The sequence below is a fragment of the Pleurodeles waltl genome, chromosome 6 (genome assembly GCF_031143425.1).
Source record: "Pleurodeles waltl isolate 20211129_DDA chromosome 6, aPleWal1.hap1.20221129, whole genome shotgun sequence".
NCBI lineage: Eukaryota > Metazoa > Chordata > Amphibia > Caudata > Salamandridae > Pleurodeles > Pleurodeles waltl.
In genome coordinates this window covers 669,136,814-669,155,913 of record NC_090445.1, presented here as the reverse complement: position 1 = coordinate 669,155,913, position 19,100 = coordinate 669,136,814, and the positions used below count along the sequence as shown (strand labels likewise).

General features: G+C 42.3%; 1 long non-coding RNA gene across 2 annotated transcripts in view; it reads right to left on the bottom strand.

Annotated features, from left to right (window-relative positions):
- Positions 1 to 1,884: 1,884 nt before the first annotated feature.
- LOC138300134 (uncharacterized) overlaps positions 1,885 to 19,100 on the bottom strand; it is a 350,814-nt gene continuing 333,598 nt past the window's right edge. Inside the window, exons 4-5 of one of the 2 annotated variants that reach the window (XR_011204878.1) lie at positions 10,300 to 10,387; positions 1,885 to 5,766 (exon numbers count right to left, since the gene is read on the bottom strand). This is a non-coding gene — a long non-coding RNA (uncharacterized lncRNA). The remainder of the gene's footprint in view (positions 5,767 to 10,299; positions 10,388 to 19,100) is intronic. The other variant, XR_011204879.1, reaches the window with a different exon arrangement.

Sequence of the window (19,100 nt, the reverse complement as noted above, 5' to 3'; positions counted from 1 at the left end):
CTACTACACAGCCTACACGTCAGAGTTCGTGCAGTACACATTGAACTTGAAGCAATGTGCCCTGGACAACCACATCAAAAGCATAAGACACTTATATTTTTCTTCTCTCCAGTCCTTACACTGGCATTCTCATGCACTCTTTCTTGTTTCTTAGACCTAATTTCCTTCACCTGAACAGTGGTTTAATTGCTAGCGTCTTTCGTGTAACTCTTAGTTATTTCAATCTCCTTCATCCATGCATCAGTATATTCCATGCTCCTCGCTATCTGTATAAATTCCTCCAATTTAGGATCCATAGATAACAAATTCTCTTTCATCTTCCTGTTACTCGTGCCACGTACGATTTGGTCACGTATCAAAGAGTCACTCAAGTCACGAAAATCACATGTGACAGCCAAACCTCTCAAGTCGGCAACATAGGACATTACATCTTCATCCTGACCTTGAATACGAGAGAAAAACGTATGTTGTTCAAATACTGAACTAATCTTTGGAGTAAAATGTTTCTCCAATATTTGCAGTAACATTTCATAAACATTCATAGGCTGACCTTCCCCCATCCCCAAAGATATTTAAGGCAAGCCATCATATATTCTCCTACCTTCTGCTCCCAAATGGTGTAACAAAATTGCCTGTTTTCCAATCGGACTATATTTATCCCCAGCTATAGCTAATAAATAGGTCGTAAACATATTCCTCCATCTCTTCCATATTATAGTCGGTTCACCTGGTACAGGTAAAAAACATGGTGGTACCGAAATGTTCTGTTCAGCCATACATGCAAAAGAAAGTTCAAAACAACAAATTATCATAAAATACTAAAATAATAATTCAAATTAACAATCTAAAATAACAATTTAAAATAACAATCTAAAATAATAATCCAAAATAACAATCTAAAATAATAATCTAAAATAAGTATCTCCAGTGAAATTCACTTCCACACAGATACAGCAGTCCTATTTCTTTCTCTATTGCCTTCTCTTGCAATTTCAGTCCTTCTTTTCTTTCTATGCCACTTCCATTATGGAATTTCAGCTTGTCAAACGGTGTACAGTGACTCACGATGGGCGGATCCTGTAAGTCCCAAAAGCGTGCGGCAACTCAGGTATCTTTTACTATTACTGCCGCACTGCCGCACTTCCAACACCTCCCGTTTTGATCTTCTAAACAGTGTACTTAACAATAACAGCGCACGTGTGCCTTAGCATGCTGTGCCTCCACTTTCAGCACGACGCCGTCAGCAGGTGTATGCCAGCAGCGCACATGCCAATTGTCCGTCAGTGTGTGTATGCTGCCATTGCACACCGCCTCTGCCGCTCAGAATGAGATTGCACGTGCTGCTTTTATTTCAAAATAACAGCGCGCGCACAGGCCATTATGTCCTGGTATCACTTTACATTACGCCATCAAATCAGAGCATAAATCACGGTGATAAACTGCCATTATAATAGCCCAATTCCGATGAACAGCACTACGCAGCACTCAAATGGCAACGATCCAGTTAAAGCCAACCACTAGGACTGAAGTGCAGTGGCCAATACCAGTTAGAAATGTAAAAATTATCAGATTAAAGGTCCGAATGCAAGGCAAATTCAGCAGATAAGAAAATCAATTAACTCACAGTAAACTCGCCTCATGCGTCGATTCTTTATGTTACTGTTCTCCTTGTTTTCCTTTATCCAGGGGTTGGGAGTTATACATCTTCTCTGCCCCCTGCGCAGAGTCCCTCGTCATCAATTATGTAGTGATTGTGCAAGATTGATGGAGTTTAGAAGTCCTTTATTCCAGTTACATCAGTCTTGAACAGCATATATAACTCCCAGCTTCCTCTCAGTTCCACAGTCCCCAGTCCTCTGCCACAACCTTCTAATCATCCCTCCTATAATGTAGCACCCTTCCACATTCCATTCCACCTTACAAGCATATCACTACAGAAAGCAAGCAGATTTTAAAAGGCAAGCCCACGAACCAATGAAAGACACTGGCGTGACATGGAGGCTCCGATACCTTTTCTAACTGCTAAAGAGTTTCGCAAGCGATACGCATGTGCAAGCGCATGAGATGCATGAGATGCAGGCTCGACCCTAAAAACGGAGGTAGGGAAAGAATATGGACACAAGAAGAAAGCAACGTGAGAGACGCATGAGAAAGTGGAGAAAATTAGAGGGATGGTCTAAGGAAGGAAGAAAAAGAGAAAAAGAGGAAGCGAGATGCAGTGGAAAGTAGAAGAAATGAGGGGGAGTGGGTGAGAGATAGTGACAAGTAGACTGGAGGGGAAAGAGGGAGAATGAGAGAGGAGACGGACGACATTACACGTATACAACACCTAGCAGTAGAGTACGCACGCGACCACGCAGCCCAATGCAACACATCTTCCCCTGAACAACCGTATAAAATAGCAAAAAAGAAACCATGTGAACTACCACTCACAAGCAAAGAAAACAAAACAGGGAAAGCTGTTTAATCGGGGTCAAGGAACTGAAATATACATGAACGCCATCAAATCAAGAGCAAGGCACAGACACAAAGTTGCCTCTATATGATAGAGTGTGTGTCTGTCACAGGCAGGAAAAGTTATCTGTAATGAAAACACAAAAATGCAGCAAATTCATAATATTTGATGTATTGGAACATATCACACTTCCGTTGCTTTTATCTGTTGTAAATAATAGGTGTTACCATTACCAAATTAAATAGTAGTCAATTGTTTGATTTTCCGGAAGAAGGAATGCCGAAATCACGAGGTGGAGGTCATCGAGCGTTCCGCGCACTGAGGCATCCTTTTGGCTCTACGATTCTGGAGCAAAACCATTTCCCCCCAGATTCTGCCTCAAGGTCAATGAACTCTCATGACAGCAGATCAGACATCCTTCGAATTGTCAGTAGACCTCTTTCTTACTAGTAGAACCCCTACCTTCATCCTGCCCCCATGACCAAACTTTCCAGCTTCTATTTCCACTTCAACCTGTCTGTCCCAGCTACACCATCTGCCACCACTACCATGCAGAGCCTTGCCTCTCACTCCTTCCACACACTCAGAATGGCCGAATTTTGACTTTGTGTTCTCATATATTCTAGAATTCTAGCACATACAAAATCTCCCACAGTAACTGACCTCCCCTTGTGAAAATACTGGTTGGATACAAACTGCTTGCTCCTGAGCCTACTCCATGCATCAATTCATAACAAATTCACCCTTCTCCTCACCCACTCTCATCGGGTCCTGTGCAAACATGGTCACTGCCCTTCTTCCCCTCAGCCATTCAGAACAGGTCTTGTCTGTGGTAGAATGTGGATTGACACAAGTCCCTGCATCATAGTCTGAGCAGTTTATACCAGCAGAACTCTGCTGAACTCTAGTAATGAGGACATTTATTTAATTATTTAGTTGTCTTGTGGAGCGCTGAATGTCTTCTTGAAATAACTTTGTAGCATTTTTGTGTTTGTACGGAGCAGGACTATGAAAAACAATATACAGGAGGTATTGTGTTGTAGAGTTTTGAAGGGCGAGTTGAAAACCATCAGCCAGCATTGTTCAAAATGAGATACGCAATAGAGTACATTCCTCAAAATATTTTCCTGAAGACTTCAGTTTTTAAGCTTTACCTAATCAGAGGTATTCTAATGCAGCTCCTATTTGTGGATCAGCACATTTCACAACAGAAGTTAAGTAATTAGTTGCAAATGGGCCTTTTTATTCCAATATTGTTGTTTATTGTCCAATGAATATACTAGGCACATCCAAGGGATCCTTCCTATGATGTTAGACATACAGTAGATCCAAGACATTAGATCCATTGCACGCCTCTGTCACTGTCATTGCATTCTGCAATCCATAAATGACTTTGACATCATTGTTGGCTACAGTCTTCGTGACAAAGAAGACTCTTTCCCTATGATCACAGAGGGATTGGCAGCCATATTTTTGCTGCTTCTGGGCTGTGGAGGGAGCAGGAGGTGGAGCAAAGGTTCATGGTGCTGAGAAAATATGGAACCAGTTTTTGTACATATAGTAGACTCTTTTTCCAGTAGCCCTCGGTGATAATATGCCTAGAATTTAATTCTGGCATCAACTGGAAGCTGGTTGAATGCTTTCAGGGCTGACTTGGCATGGTCGTACTTTTATAGGTTAAGACACATCTCTGCAGATTGGTTTTGGAATTTTTGAAGTCTGCTAATCAGCTAATAAACTGGGTAACAAATAACCAGGATTTTGTAATCTTAATCTAATGCGCAGTTTGAATGATAGGAATACTTTTTTTAGAACATTGAGAGCTGCACGTTGTTTTCCTTAACCACAGCATTAATGTGAGAGTGAATGAAAGGTCTGAATTGAATATGGTTCCCAAATGTATGGCTTTAAGTGTTGTGCAGGGCACTAAACTAGCTTAGCAGTTCAACAAAAGGGTAGAGAATTGAAGTGGTGTTCTTTCAGAACTAGAATTTTGTGGGCGGGATTTAGTGAAATCTTGCACAATGCAGCACAGCAACCAAAGTTCAGTAGAGGTGGACTGTTTTAATGTGGAATGCTTCATAGTTTGTTTAACAGGAACATGGTACTGTGATGATTTCTTGCCCCCCTAAGATTATCACACCTTTTCTACCAGTAGCTACCTATGGGCCACTCTCAAAATGTGTCTTGAATTTTCCTCAAAGGTGTCTACCTTTAACAGGCAATTGGCTCCCCCCATGCAGATATATGGGGGATAATCGCTCCTCCTCTCACTTGCCCTTATGTTAGTCTTGTGTTTTTTAGCTCAGTAGGATGTCCTGGGCTGTCCAGTATGGCACTAATGAGACGGTGTCTTTGACTGTCTATCCGACGTGAGGTCTGCTGGGTTGGACTGAGTCCAACATTGTGGAGTACTGTGAGAGACATACAGGAAGTTATGGATTGCCTATTTAAATTCTTCAATATTTTCCATACCAATGCTTAGAGATCTTTTGAGTGTCCTCGTGAACCTCACCATATCCCGGTGAGCTTGGAACTGGGAGCAGGGGGGTTACATTGCTGTGTGAAAACTCCAACCTCACATAGTGTAACTTAAACTCACCTTCCTGAAATGGGGGACCCATGCCTGTCTTGAGTTGTATTGAAAAGCCACGTGTAATTTTCTCTAGCTTAGGTTTGACACTATCAAATGTCGTTGACTGCACAATTTCGGCTACTGGTTACTTTGTGCATTGATCCACAAGGACTGGCAGGTCTCTGTCACCAGGACGGATGTAAAAGTCAGCCCAGACTTTGTTCCGTCATCATCATCATTAGGCAGGCTTCTTCAGCCAAAGGGAACCACAGATATGTGGAAGGTATATATTTGCTATGTCCCAGGATTCTCATCATTGGTACTCGCTCAGCACTATGAAAAGGTCTGGTAGTTACAAGAGGGGTGCATAATTCTCCATTTAGCCCTTGCACTATGACTGGTAGGAAAGAAGGGGGTGTGTTATAGTGTTGGATTTGTACAAGGCTGTCTACTGCGTGACACAGGTGTGCTTCTTTTGATGCTCCATGTCGGGAAGAGCACACCTCCCTGGGGAGCACACAATTCTGGAGTGCTAGGCAGCACTGGTGTGGTCTACAAGTAGGCAGGCAGATAGACTGGGGCACCGTGTTACAACACCAGTAGTCTTTTGATTGGGTCAAAGATGTCATCCAGAGAGTAGAGAGCGACTAGCATGGCACAGCACGAGGTTCAGCCTTGTCCCCAATGTGGCGAGGGAAGGCGGGCTTTCCTGAGTCCTTCTGTGACACCCCAAGACCTAAAAGCAATACAAGACACACGACATGAAATCGGGAATTAAAAGAAACGTTTATTAGACCTATATGTCCATAAAAAGAATGAATTCCATTGTCATAAAACAAGACAATCAGATCGCTATAAAAATGCAATTAAATCAGCAAATACACATACACTGAGATATTTATAGTACAATCTCACTAACAAAACAGACATTTTTATCACATCGGACCCTCTTACAAATGCGCTTTGGCCCCCCTACCTAAATTCAACATGAGTAAGAATCTGAATGCTGATGCAGCAATGCTAAGGCTATTCTCAATAAATAATAGCTTGAAGGATGCTACACTAATTGTTTTAAATGTAGGACAAAGGGGTATTTTGCGCACTAGCTCGTCGAGTCCCCGCAGGGGCAATGAAGCTTTGGTGTGATATTCTGATGAGTCGACCCTGACATGTCGATTTAATTGAATACTCGCAAGAAATAGCAGGAAATCATGACACAAGTTGGGTCTAGGGACTTTAATCAAATACACTAATATTCAAAGAGCATCGTTTGCATTATCCAATTGTTTCCGTGCTTGTTTTTAATTTTAACATACACAATGTCTGTGCCATATGACATTTGCGTTGCTCTCTGCTTTTTTTTGTTAATAATGGTTGCCCGTTTATACGCTGCTCAAATTTAAGCAATATTCCATAATCAAAACACAGGACCACTAACTTTGGCCTGTCCGTACGTGTGAATGCAAGCTCATTAGTACACATATTTAATAGGCAGTATGCTGAGATTTGTTTCCTGGCATCAATAAAGCTGATATAAATGTTATTATGGTTACTTTATTTAATAAAGGTCACACACCTAATTCAAGGCACAATGCATAAGCCACTTGCATACTGGGCATGTCTAAAACCTTGTGTACTCCCTGGTCTTCAATATTTTCAAATCAGGTTGTGCCTCTGAAAAGAAAGCCAAATGGCTGGATGTAAAAAAAGATACTATTTTACCTATATAAATCGTCAACGACGGACAAACTCTATTGTTTCCCTATTTCAGTTGAATCTGCAGAGACCAGCAAGTGCCACATGCGCCCTGGAAAATGCTTATTTGGCACATGTGGTAAAATTGGAAGCCATATCAAACTATACCTCCGAATGCCTGTATGATGTGCCTTCTTCAATTTTCAATCAAAATGTACATACGATACAAACTGAGCCTTACTCTTGCCTAACTGCATAAACCTAACCTTCGTTTTAGTCGCATTAAAGGTGAGTCTATTAATTTTGTGATACATTTCTGGAGCATTCAACTGTCTTTGCAACCCAATGGGCGCGCGCTCAAGCATTACCAAATCACGGGAACAGAGCAGAGAGTTAACTGGTCCACCATATATCAGAAGTATTAGGGGAGGACTGCCAATAGCTTTCATCAGAGTAGAAGGAAGGTCATGTATAAACAAAGAAAACAACAAAGGAGGCAGCACATACCTCTCCTTAAGGCTGTTTCGCGTTGTCACTCTTGCTGTCTGCCCACCTAAGGGACCTATCCTAACTGTTGCCCAGGTGTTCGTTTACTAGTAATGTTAGTAGAGTATGGGGATATAGCCTGCTCGGCTAACTTAGCTTAGAGCAGAACAATCCACCATATCCACCACATCAAAGGCGGAGCAGTAATTGACAAGAACATAGGTTTCATCCTCTTGGGCAGGTGGATTTATTGATAATTTAGTCTAGTGTGAAGGTATGGTGTAAGGTCGACTGACCAGGTCTAAATCCTGCTTGCTCCTAAAATATCAAGGAATTAGCCATAACTCAGTATTCAACTCCCTGTAACAATAAGCATAAAAAAGTTCTAGAGGATGCATCAAGAAGTGAGACAAGATGTATGCTGCTGGATCCTTAGTTTTCCCTTTTTTTAAAAATCACTGTAATTATTGCACCGTTCCAAAAGACCGATGAATTGTTCTAGTTATTTTTATAAAATTAACATAAGGGTATAAAAAATAGCCTACAACTCTGGATCTTTCTTATATACTACAATTATAGTATATAAGCCCAGCCCATTTGTATATCTTATATGATTTTCTTGATTTCCTTTGAGCTAATTAGGTCACAGTCAGTATTCTCATCAATGTCATCTAGTATTTCAATGTCATTTAAAAGCATGGTTGAGGGTATGTACACTTTCCCAAATATGTTTTCCCCACCTGAGAATTTGTAACTTGTGGGACCTCTCAGTCTCTTGATACAGAGAAATCATCAGATACCAATGTCTAGAACATCTTAAAATAATTCTTCTAAATTGTGAGATTCAACTCTTGCCATGAAGTCTCATGGCATCCAAGTTTCCTTTCATTCATACTTTCTGCCGTACCTAATACAAATTATAAGCACGATTAAACTCAGCATATGTGGCTAGCAATGGTTAGAGGCCAACTTTAGTCTGTAATTCCTATTCTTATGAATAATAGTCTTTACTTTCTGGCTTCAGGGCCAGTCTGAGCTTGTTGAGGATATTTGATTTTTTTCCCTTTGTTGCGTAAGTCACAACTTTGGTGTAACTCTAAAAGGTATGCTTTCCCACCCATGGATGACATGAGTAAACTTGATTCAATGCACCAGCGATGAGTGTGAAAGGCAGGTTTTTAAACCTCCAGAAAACACTATTCAGTGTGTAATTGACTAAGGAGTGTTGCTTTTGGCTACAAACAACCACATAAAGAGATCAGGGGTACTGGGGAAACAGAAACAAACCTTATTGAGTTATTCACAGTTTCACGCACACTGTACTAAGAAGAATGACCACCTTTAAGTAAAAAGCAGTTATTGCTAAAGGAACGATTTGTTTCTCAGTACATCTAAAACAACCACATAAAATATTATAAGGACTGCAAGAAGGCACATTATAAATAATGAAAATAAAAGTAACATTTCTAGCATTGTTTAAAATGTCACTTAAAATGTCATCTAGAACCTAACACCCTAACGTCTACTTCTATGTGCTATGCTGTGAGAGCATGAAAGGCAGAGCAACTTGCAATCTAGAGTTTCTTAAGAAGAAGTAAAATGCACTACATACAGTGTTGACAGCAAAGGCTGTCTTTATCAGCAGAGGTGCAAATACAGTGTTTCTCATGAAGGACAAAACACACTGTGTCAGTCTTCCTCCATGACTCAGTGTAATCAGCTTCAGGTGAGATGTAGCAAGTGCGAAGCATGCCGGCAGTAGGTGAGACCATCTCTGCTAGGATTTCGGGTGATAATTTGGGGGAAAGACCTCTTCTGACAAGTGTCATTCTTATTTACTAAAGTTTATCAGTGATTAGACTTTCTGACATAAGTTTAGGAATGTCTGACAGAGGATATGTGGATCAAGGTATGCATCCTAGACATTTTCTTATGAACATATAGGGTTAAAGGGTGTCAATTCTGACTACAATATTTTGATTAAATATCAGCATGTGTTCTTTATTAAAGTTGATATGGTAGAAAATAGACGTCTGGCCAAGGCAAATGTCACCTTGTTGATTGTATCTGTGTCATCGATTGAAGGGCTTGACACTTTCACAGTACTTAGAAAGATACGGTCAGGTGACATCTGTGTCTAACAGCAGACATGAAAATGATTCTGCATAAAACAGAGAAGATGGCGACTTCTATTGTTTGAAGATGGTGGCCTCCATTAGTCATAATGAAGTTGAGGCCTACATAGGATGGAGTTGGACTTTATGGACTTTTACGCCACCTCCTGCTTGTACGTCTAAATGACATTGTAGTGTCATGTCCAATAAACAGGGATTTATATAATGCATTGGGAAGTTCATGCTCTCATGTTGCTGAGATTAAAAAGTGCCTTAAACAAAATGCACACGTAAGCAAACTGTTTGTATGAAGCATAATGGAACACTTTCAATATCGAATTTAAATGGAGCAGAATGAAAGGTGATTAATACAGTATATGTGTAAAAAATGACATAAGTGATTCATATAGCAGTAAGAATACTTCTAAGCCTTGCATTGTTTCAAATGATTAAAATATGTATATCATAGTCTATCTCGCATGCTGTATATGTGGTGGGGGATAAAACATACAAGTGGTGATATAAATAGGCCAAATAAAATATGTGGTAAAAAGAAACGACGGAAACTTAAAAAGAGTCTCATAAAAAGAACATAGTTCATTTGTGGTATATTTGCTGAATGTTTGTTGTTGGTCGACATACTTGCTGAGTTCATTCCTCATCAGAGGATTGGACAGCATTGTCATGTGCACACCCAGCACACATGTGATCTTTACAAAAACCATACAGAGTATGTTTATAGTTCATGTTCGGTGTATTTGAGGGTCCAGCAATTAGTTGCTTGTCTTGGGCACTCATTGTAGTTGCAGCTCTTCACCTGGTGCCACACACTTATCTGGTTACTACCGTGGAGACAATGCTGGACCTCTAATCCCACCCAAGGCAGGGAATTAAATTAAGTAACAACAACCTTAATTAACTAACATCCAGGAGGAGGATGGCTGGAATAAAACAAGAAAAAAAGATGGGCTTGCCTCACAGTATCTGTTCTGCTGCTTTGCGACACTGGAAAGGATAACCTGTACTTCCTGGACCCTAGTGTGTGGATACGGGTGCGATGCACTAGAAACAACAAGAAAAGTACTTTACTAACAGTAGCATATGGTGTTTAAGCAGCTATTTACAACAATAACAGTTTCAGGCTCCATTGTAAATTAGCCTGGAGAGCAGATACAGATTCAAAAGGAACAAAAATGAGTTTTCCGGCACTCCATTGAATGTCCAAGATAAAAAGTTCAATTCAAAAGTTCAAGACTCACAATTATGCATTCAGTTTTTTCTAGTGTACAAACATGAAAACACTAACATCAGAGTCAAGTAAAGTTCTGCGCAACCACGAAGTAAAGTGTTAAGAGCGCTAGGACTTTTAAAACATAGGCACACATTTAGTCCATATTCCTAAAATAGGATGAATCTCCTCAAGGGAATTCAGTCATAGACAATTGATTAGTGTACATTAATCTGCAAAACAATAGTTATCCTAGAAATAGGTTCTTCTACAGGTATCCAGAGAAAGGCAGAAGACTGAGGAGCAAGAAGCTGCAAGAGGAGGTTCAATTGTAGCTCAAGATGTGAAGACACTGGAGACATTGACGGAGTCAGGATTACAGGATCATAGGAAGTCTTGGAAGACTAGAAGGCTCGAGGTTCCTAGCGACTCAGAAGGGGAGGGCACGGAAGGTGCTTGCACAGGACTGGAACAAGGCCAAGCGCTAACTCTGGGTTTAGATGGGGTTTGTATACCTGATAGGAAGATTGTTCCAGAAGGGCACTTGGCTCACATGGAAAAGCTGGAAACCTGGGAGAAAATACATGTTAACATAACAGATGTGACCCTTTGCAGATGCAGGTGGAAATGATGGTTAGAAATCAATTTACCAACTGCTGGAACCAAGAGTCAATAGGTCATGTCAGTTGGCGCCAATAACCAAGGCACATGGAAAAATTTGCCTAGTGCTTATATGCAACAGGTAAAGGCGGATGGAGCTAATAATTAGGTAACATATGATACTCATGCAGGCATGTTACCAGGGAAAGCAACAATAAAGGAGGTTCAATGGTGTTCAATGGTGTAAAGGGTTCTGGGAGGGAAACAAGGGTTTGCAGAAGGCCATGAGGTACCACTGGGAAAAAGCAACATGAGCCCTGTGTGAAAATCACACTGAACAGAGGTCACAAGAGGAGTTTGTGAGACTTGGGGCTCAAAATATAACAGCGAGTGAAGCCAGTCAAACAGAAATGCATCAAAAAGTGCCACTGGTGATTTTGCTCTGTATTAGGTAGCATCCTGTAGAAGGAACAGATGCATTGCTTGGCATTGTCTCCGGTGCTCATATAGAGTTTGAAGAATCAATGCCATATCAAGATATCAAGGTGTTCCTGATGTTTTGCAAACAAAATGGTGGCAGCAACCTTTCTGTCAGGTTGAGACCAGCCAATCAGGGACTTGCTTTTCCCCTGAATTCACAAATTCCAAGTCCGTATCCGCGGAGGATCTGCATCTCTATATATCTATATTTTTTGGCCTTAAATTACTCCGAAACTACTGAACGGATTTACCACACCACAAAAAGCGTGATCTGCGCTACAGAATCTATCTCCGTGCTATATATATATCTCACAGAGTGGCAGTAGCCACTCTGTAGTTATAGTTAGAGTGTCCAGAAATAGGGATTTGGTTATTTGTATCCTATAATTACTTTACACCCTTTTACAAATGTCAGCAAAACTTTGCAGACCTGATGCCCCCATTTAATTGTCATAGTCCATGAGGTTTTAAGGCATTTCATGAAGGGGGTGCAAAGAAAAAGGGTGGGCTCCAAAACAGCATTTTTTTTTAGATTTCTTATGTCCCGTCAGCTGGATTTTTCTGAAATTTGGCAGTTTTACATAGCGGGAGAGTAGATGATTCTGTGGTTTAGTGCAAGAAAGTACAGTAAGTCAATTTTAAGTTATAAGATTTTTTGTGCTGTGGTCATGGTAGTACTGTGGTACAACCTTGGTACATAGCGAAGACACAGGATTATCTAATTAGCTAATGTGTACTTTTTCAAAACCTGATAGCAGCAATGTTCTTTTACACAGTACTTGTTTTGCAAGACACCTTACAAATGTCTTGTGAAAAAAGTTGAGGCTTGTACGTGTACTGAGGACACTATTATTGTGCTATGTAGTCCATAAAGTTTGGAAATGTATAAATGTGTTGTAGAAAAATTACAGAGTGCCTCACTATGTTCACATTAGTCTCTAGAGAGTACTGCAATACCTTAAAAATATTTTTTTAAATAACCATTTATATTCATATTTACTTATGGTCCTGTTAGGTTGCCTCTTAAAATGGTCTTTACTTATAAGTGTGTATTTGGATTTAAATATGATTTAATAGAGTTGGAGGATGTTATTAACAAAGATGTTATTGCCAGTTTTGGTAAAAAGTACACAATCTGCATTGTAAAGGTAAGGTTTGGAAAACATAATGTTGAGGTGATATATGGAAGGCATGGTGTGATCTCTTAGGAAGGCAGACACGATTTTGTAGGTATGACTGTATGTTTTTCACACATTCCTGCATTTTCTATTGAGTACTTCCATTTTATCCCTTGGCAAATATTACAATATTCAAAATGAGTGTGAGTAAATAAACTCACAAGAGAACTCAAAGTAGCTTTCATCTGCATTTCAATTCGTACACCAGTGAATAGACTAATATCCATTGCCTCCACAATCAATAATTATAAAATGGGGGTTCTCACACTCACTAAGAAATGAAATGAGAGGTAGGATTATGGACCACAGACTATTTGTATAAACCAAGTTTCAATGAAAGTTGTGTAGTTTATATGCGTTGTTGTAATGTAATATCCCATAATTATAACTAAGTTGTAACTTTGTTTTTATGTGAAAAAATATATATGTAGACATGTATAGGTATATATGTGTGTGTATTTAAATATGTGAACGCAAACACACTCACCTGATTGCTTCTTTTCTTATACATGCAAATTGTTACTACATTCCTGCTGCTTAGTAGCAACGTGAATGTACCTATGTACCTTCTGTACAGGACTGTGTGCATCTTGCATATCACAGATTCAAATCTTAATAAACTTACATGGATTCTTCTGCTCCATCGAATGCCTCAGACATAGTGGTGCTGGCACAATTTTCTGAGTGCGAGTGCTTATCTTTGGCAACCCCACACAAATATTAAAGGAGTTAGCAATGACAATGTTACTGAGCAAGTGAGTAAAGCTGAATACCTATTGAAATCCAGGGGGCTGGGCAGAGAAATGCTAAAACAGTGTGGTCAAATTGTTCAGATTCTAAAACATTTTTCCAAATACGTTGTTTCAAACGATAGCTTATAAACAGGGCCACTTGAATTAAACGGAAGGGGAGGATCAAAGTACATAGCAGGGTTGACTAAATTATGTGGGGAAAAAATGCAAATTCCGCAGCGTAATGCGGCACATTTTCTGAAAGCATTACTTCATCATTTTATTGTTTTGGGACAGGTCAATGCTTTCACCTTATTAGTACCAGTTTAAAACCCAAATACAGCAATTAGCAATTTAAAGATGACCAGTCAACTTTTGGGAAGGCTTTCTATAGCCTTGTGACACGTCACCATGCTTTTATTAACCTCAGACCTGTTTGAGATACAAACAATTTATTTTATTAAAATCTGCGAGCTATGCAGCAAATGATAAATTATGTGGCAGATCCATAATTATACTGTATGTACAATGCTACAGAATCACATTATTCCAGTGGCCCTAGTTATAAAGAGAGTTCTAAAGGAACACACATGATTGCGTTCAAGCAGCAACATTTTCAGTGACCCTAAAGTAATTGCATCCTGGATCTTGAAAAATATGAATTTGCCTTTCAGACATATTCTGTGAAATGGCATTCACGATTTCACAATCAGCAAAATATCATAGCCACAGGATTTTCACCTGTGGTCAAGTGGGGTGTTGAATGATAAGCTTGTAGAGTTCCGTACTGTCTTTAGACTGAGCTTCTCAGCAGTTGAATGCTGCACTGCTTTCTGTAGCGAAGTGATAAAACTCTCAACAAGTCCATTAGCCTGTGGCCATAAGGTGATGCTTTATGTTCCGAAAAGATATAGCCAAATAATTTAAATTTTGTCTTATTGAACTCACACTTGTCTACTTTTAATGTCAAAACTGCAACACTGAGAATTTGGCCTACTTGTGTGAGGGCTCTACCGTGCTCCTTCTGTGTAGATCCAAAAACCAGTATGTCATTGCTACAGTTAAATGCATTCACAACAGGTTGCATAATGCCTCACATGACGTCTTGGAAACGTTCTGCAGCTGATGAGATACCAAAACTAAGGTTCTGATTTAGATGACGCCGGACGGGTTACTCTGTCGCAATGGTTATGGACATCCCAGCTGTATTATTTCGGCGGATAGGATATACCCGTCACCCGTAACCCGTCTGCTGAAATCTAAATCAGGCCCTAAATCTCTTGTATCTAAATAAACCAACATGTGTAGCAAAGGTTGTAATATATCTGCAGCATTCTTCTAGATGTAATTGATGATAATCTTTATTCAGATCAAGTCAAGAGAAGATTTCGTCACCATTCAATTGCATGATCATGTCAGCAATGAGCGGTTCTGGATGTCGTTCTTGTTCAATCGTTTTGTTCACCTGGTGCATGTCAATGCATATGTGAACAGCTCTTTCATGGTCCTTTTTAGGCACTACTACTATGCGAAAACCCATGGCATTGGACCAGTAGGACATTAAATAATTTCATGCTTAATAAATGATTCAGTTTCTTTTTCAACAGCTTCTTGTAAATCCAATCAATCCAATCAGGAATTTGTAAAGCTCACTACTCACCCGTGAGGGTCTCAAGGTGGTGAGTGGGGAGAGAGAGGGATGCTGCTATTTCTCGAACAGCAAAGTCTTGAGAAGTCTCCTGAAGGTAAGGAGGTCCTTGGTCTGACCCAGGTTGGTGGGAAGAGTGTTCCACGTCTTGGCGGCGAGGTACGAGAATGATCTGCTGCCGGCTGTAGTTCTGCGGGTGCATGGGACGGTTGCAAGGGTGAGGTCGGTGGAGTGGAGATGTCGGGTCGGGAGTGTAGAAAGAGAGCCGTCTGTTGAGGTATTCTAGTCCGGTGTTGTGCAGTGCCTTGTGAGTGTGGGTGAGGAGTTTAAAGGTGATTCGCTTGTTGACAGGGAGACAGTGCAGGTCTCTTAAGTGGCCTGTGACGTGGCAGTGGCGGGGGTTATCCAGGATGAGGTGTGCAGAGGTCTTCTGGACACATTGCAGCCTTTTCTGGAGTTTGGCCGTGGTTCCTGCATAGACAGTTTGCTGCTTATGAGGGCTTGGGTGACTTTTCTTCTGGTTTCCGTGGGGATCCATTTGGAGATCTTTTTGAGCATGTAGAGTGTGTTCAAGCAGGAGTAGGAGATGGTGTTGACTTGCTGGGTTATGGATAGTGAGGAGTCCAGGATGAATACTAGGTTGTGTGTGTGGTCAGTGGGAGTCGGAGTGGATCAGAGTGTGGCAGGCCACCAGGAGTCATCCCATGCGGAGGGGGTGGAGCCGAAGATGAGGACCTCAGTCTTGTCGGAATTGAGTTTGAGGCAGCTGTTCTTCATCCATTCGGCGATGGCCGTCATTCCTTCGTGGAGGTTGGTCTTGGCAGAGTCCTTGGTGAGGGAGAGGATCAGCTGGGTGTCGTCGGCTTATGAGATGATGTTGAGGTTGTGAGATCGGGCGATGTTAGCGAGCGGAGCCTTGTAGATGTTGAAGAGGGTCGGGTGGAGGGATGAACCCTGGGGTACGCCACAGATGATTTTGGTGGGCTTCAGAGCAAAATGGAGGGAGGCAGACTCTCTGCGTTCTGCCGGTGAGAAAGGAGGTGATCCAGTCCAGGGCCCTGTCGCGGATTCCTGCATTGCTGGGGCGTGTGCATAGGGTGTGGTGGCAGACAGTGTCAAACACGGCTGAGAGGTCCAGGAGGATGAAGGCCGCGGTTTAGCCATTATTGGCTAATTATTGTTCTGATGTCGTCGGTGGAGCCGATGAGGGCAGTTTCGGTGCTGTGGTTGCTGCGGATTCCGGATTGTGAAGGGTCCAGAGTGCTGTTCTCCTCCAGGAAGCGGGTCAGTTGTCTGTTGACAGCCTTTTCAATGACTTTTGCCGGGAAGAGGAGCAGAGAGATATGCCGGAAGTTCTTGAGATCCTTTGGGTTTCTTGAGAGGGCATTAATCTCAGCGTGTTTCCAGCTCTCCGGGAAGGTGGCGGACTCAAAGGAGCTGTTGATGATCTTCCTGGGTTGGGGTGCGATGACGGAGCTTGCTTTGTTGAGGATGTGGTGAGGGCAGGGGTCGGATGGTGAGCCGGAGTGGATGGTATTCATGATTTCGATGGTGTCATTGTCATTGATGGGGGTCCAGGAGAGCAGGAGGCTGGTCGGTGGTGAGTCTCAAACCAAACAAACAAACAAACAATTTATAAAGCGCGCTACTCACCCGTTAGGGTCTCAAGGCGCTGGTGGGGGGGAGGGGAGTTAATGGTCAAAGAGCCATGTCTTGAGGCGTTTTCTGAAGGCCAGGAGGTCGTGGGTCTGGCATAGTTGGAGCGGTAGGGAGTTCCAGGTCTTGGCGGCGAGGTAAGAGAAGGATCTTCCTCCTGTGGTGGAGAGGTGAATACGGGGCACGGAGGCGAGGACGAGGCGGGCGGAGCCGAGCTGGCGGACGGGGGTGTGGAAGGTGAGTCTGTCGTTAAGATGGGCTGGACCTGTGTTGTGGAGGGCTTTGTGTGTGTGGGTGAATAGTTTGAAGGTGATCCTCTTCGATACTGGTAGCCATTGTAGTTCTCTGAGATGGGCTGAGATGTGGTTGCAGCGTGGGACGTCAGGTATGAGTTGGGCGGAGGCGTTTTGGATGCGTTGCATTTTCTTTTGTAGTTTGGCTGTGGTTCCTGCATAGAGCTTGTTGCCGAAGTCCAGTTGACTGCTGACTAGGGCGTGGGTGACTGTTTTACTGTGACTGTGGTGTTGTTGGTTGCCGGGGGGGCCTGAGTGCTCAAGCTGTCGTGGATGTCTGCCATCTTGCGGTGGAAGTAGGAGGCTAGGGAGTCACAGAGGTCTTGTGATGGCGGGATGCCGTTGGAGCTGGGGTTGGAGAGTTCCTTGACGATGTTGAAGAGCTCCTTGTGGCTGTGTGTGTTGTTGTTGATGAGTTCTTTGAAGGCGGTTCACTTGGCTGTTTGGATGAGTTGGTGGTGTCTGCAGATGGCATTTTTGAAGGCTGTGTGGTTGTCCAGTGTTTGATTATGGCATCACGTCTTTTCGAGTCTTTGGCAAGTCTGCTTAGATTCTTGGAGGTGGGCGGTGAACCAGAAGGCCTTTCTGACGCTGTGTCTGTTGGAGGGATTTTTGATCGGGCGAGAATGCTGGTACAGGTGTCGATCCATTGCCTGAAGTTGCGGGCAGCTGTGTCAGTGTCAGTGGTGTCGATCGGTGGGTTCCGGTAGAGGTTAGTGATTAGTTTCTCTTTGGTGACCTTGTTGCATCTGCGGTGTGGAATCTGTTGCAGGTGATGGTGTGTTCTGGGTTTCTCGAAGGAGAAGTGGATGCAGCGGTGATCTGTACATTGGAGTTCAGTGGTGTGGCTAAAGGAGATGTGTTTGCTGGCGGAGAAAATAGGGTCGAGTGTGTGTCCTGCGGAGTGGGAGGGTGTGTTGACAAGCTGCTTGAGGCCCAGGTTGGAGAAGTTGTTGAGCAGGGTGGTGGTGTTGTAGTCGTTGGTGTTCTCGAGGTGGAAGTTTAAGTCCCAAAGGAGTATGTAGTAGGTGGATGCAAGAGTGTGTGTACTCATGACGTCGGTGATAGAGGCGCTGAACTGCTGTCAGGGGCCGGAGGACCTGTAGACAAGGGTCCCTCGGAGGGTGGTGTTTGTGTCAGTGTGGATCTGGAAGTGCAAGTGTTCGGCGGTGCTGAGGGTGTCTTCGATGCTGGTTGTGATCCTGAGGGTGTTCTTGTGGGCGATAGCGATTCCTCCTCCTGATTGGTTGGAGCAGTCCCTGCGGGTGATCTTGTAGCCGTCCGAGATGGCAATGGCGATGTCAGGCACTGAGGAGGGGTTCATCCAGGTCTCGGTCAGGAAGGCGACGTCTGGGGAAGCTGAGTCAAGTAGATTCCATAGTTCTACCGCATGTTTGTGGACGGAGCGGGTGTTGAGAAGGATACATATGAGATGGTTGCGTCCTGCCTTGGTGGGTGGGACGCTGGCGAAATGAAATGCAACTCATCTTTGTCTCTGAGCAAGAGTACAGACATCCTCATTAATATGCAGTCTTACTTTCACAATGATAAATTTTCCTAAACCATGAAACAATGAAGGGAATTTACTTTTTTTGTGATGAGCATTCATGTTATAATTCACTGAAATCAGTCCTGTGTCAGCACCTGTGTTGAAACTGAGTAAGCAGGCACTTGCGCTGTACCTTGAGGCACATAGATCAGTGCTTGTACCTTTGTTTTCTTATGTTTCTCTGTCACTGAAAACAAACCTTTACTTTTCATTGGAGTTGATGTAGTCCAAGTGTACACTTTTGTCTTTGACGGCTTAAGCAACTGTTATGGAGACAGTCCATTGTACTTTTCTTCAGGTATTATATTTATCAAAGCATCACTATAACGAAAGTCATTGAACATTCATTTATTTTCACAATGTAATCTTTGGACAGTGTTTGTATGATTTCATTACATCGACATTTCGACTC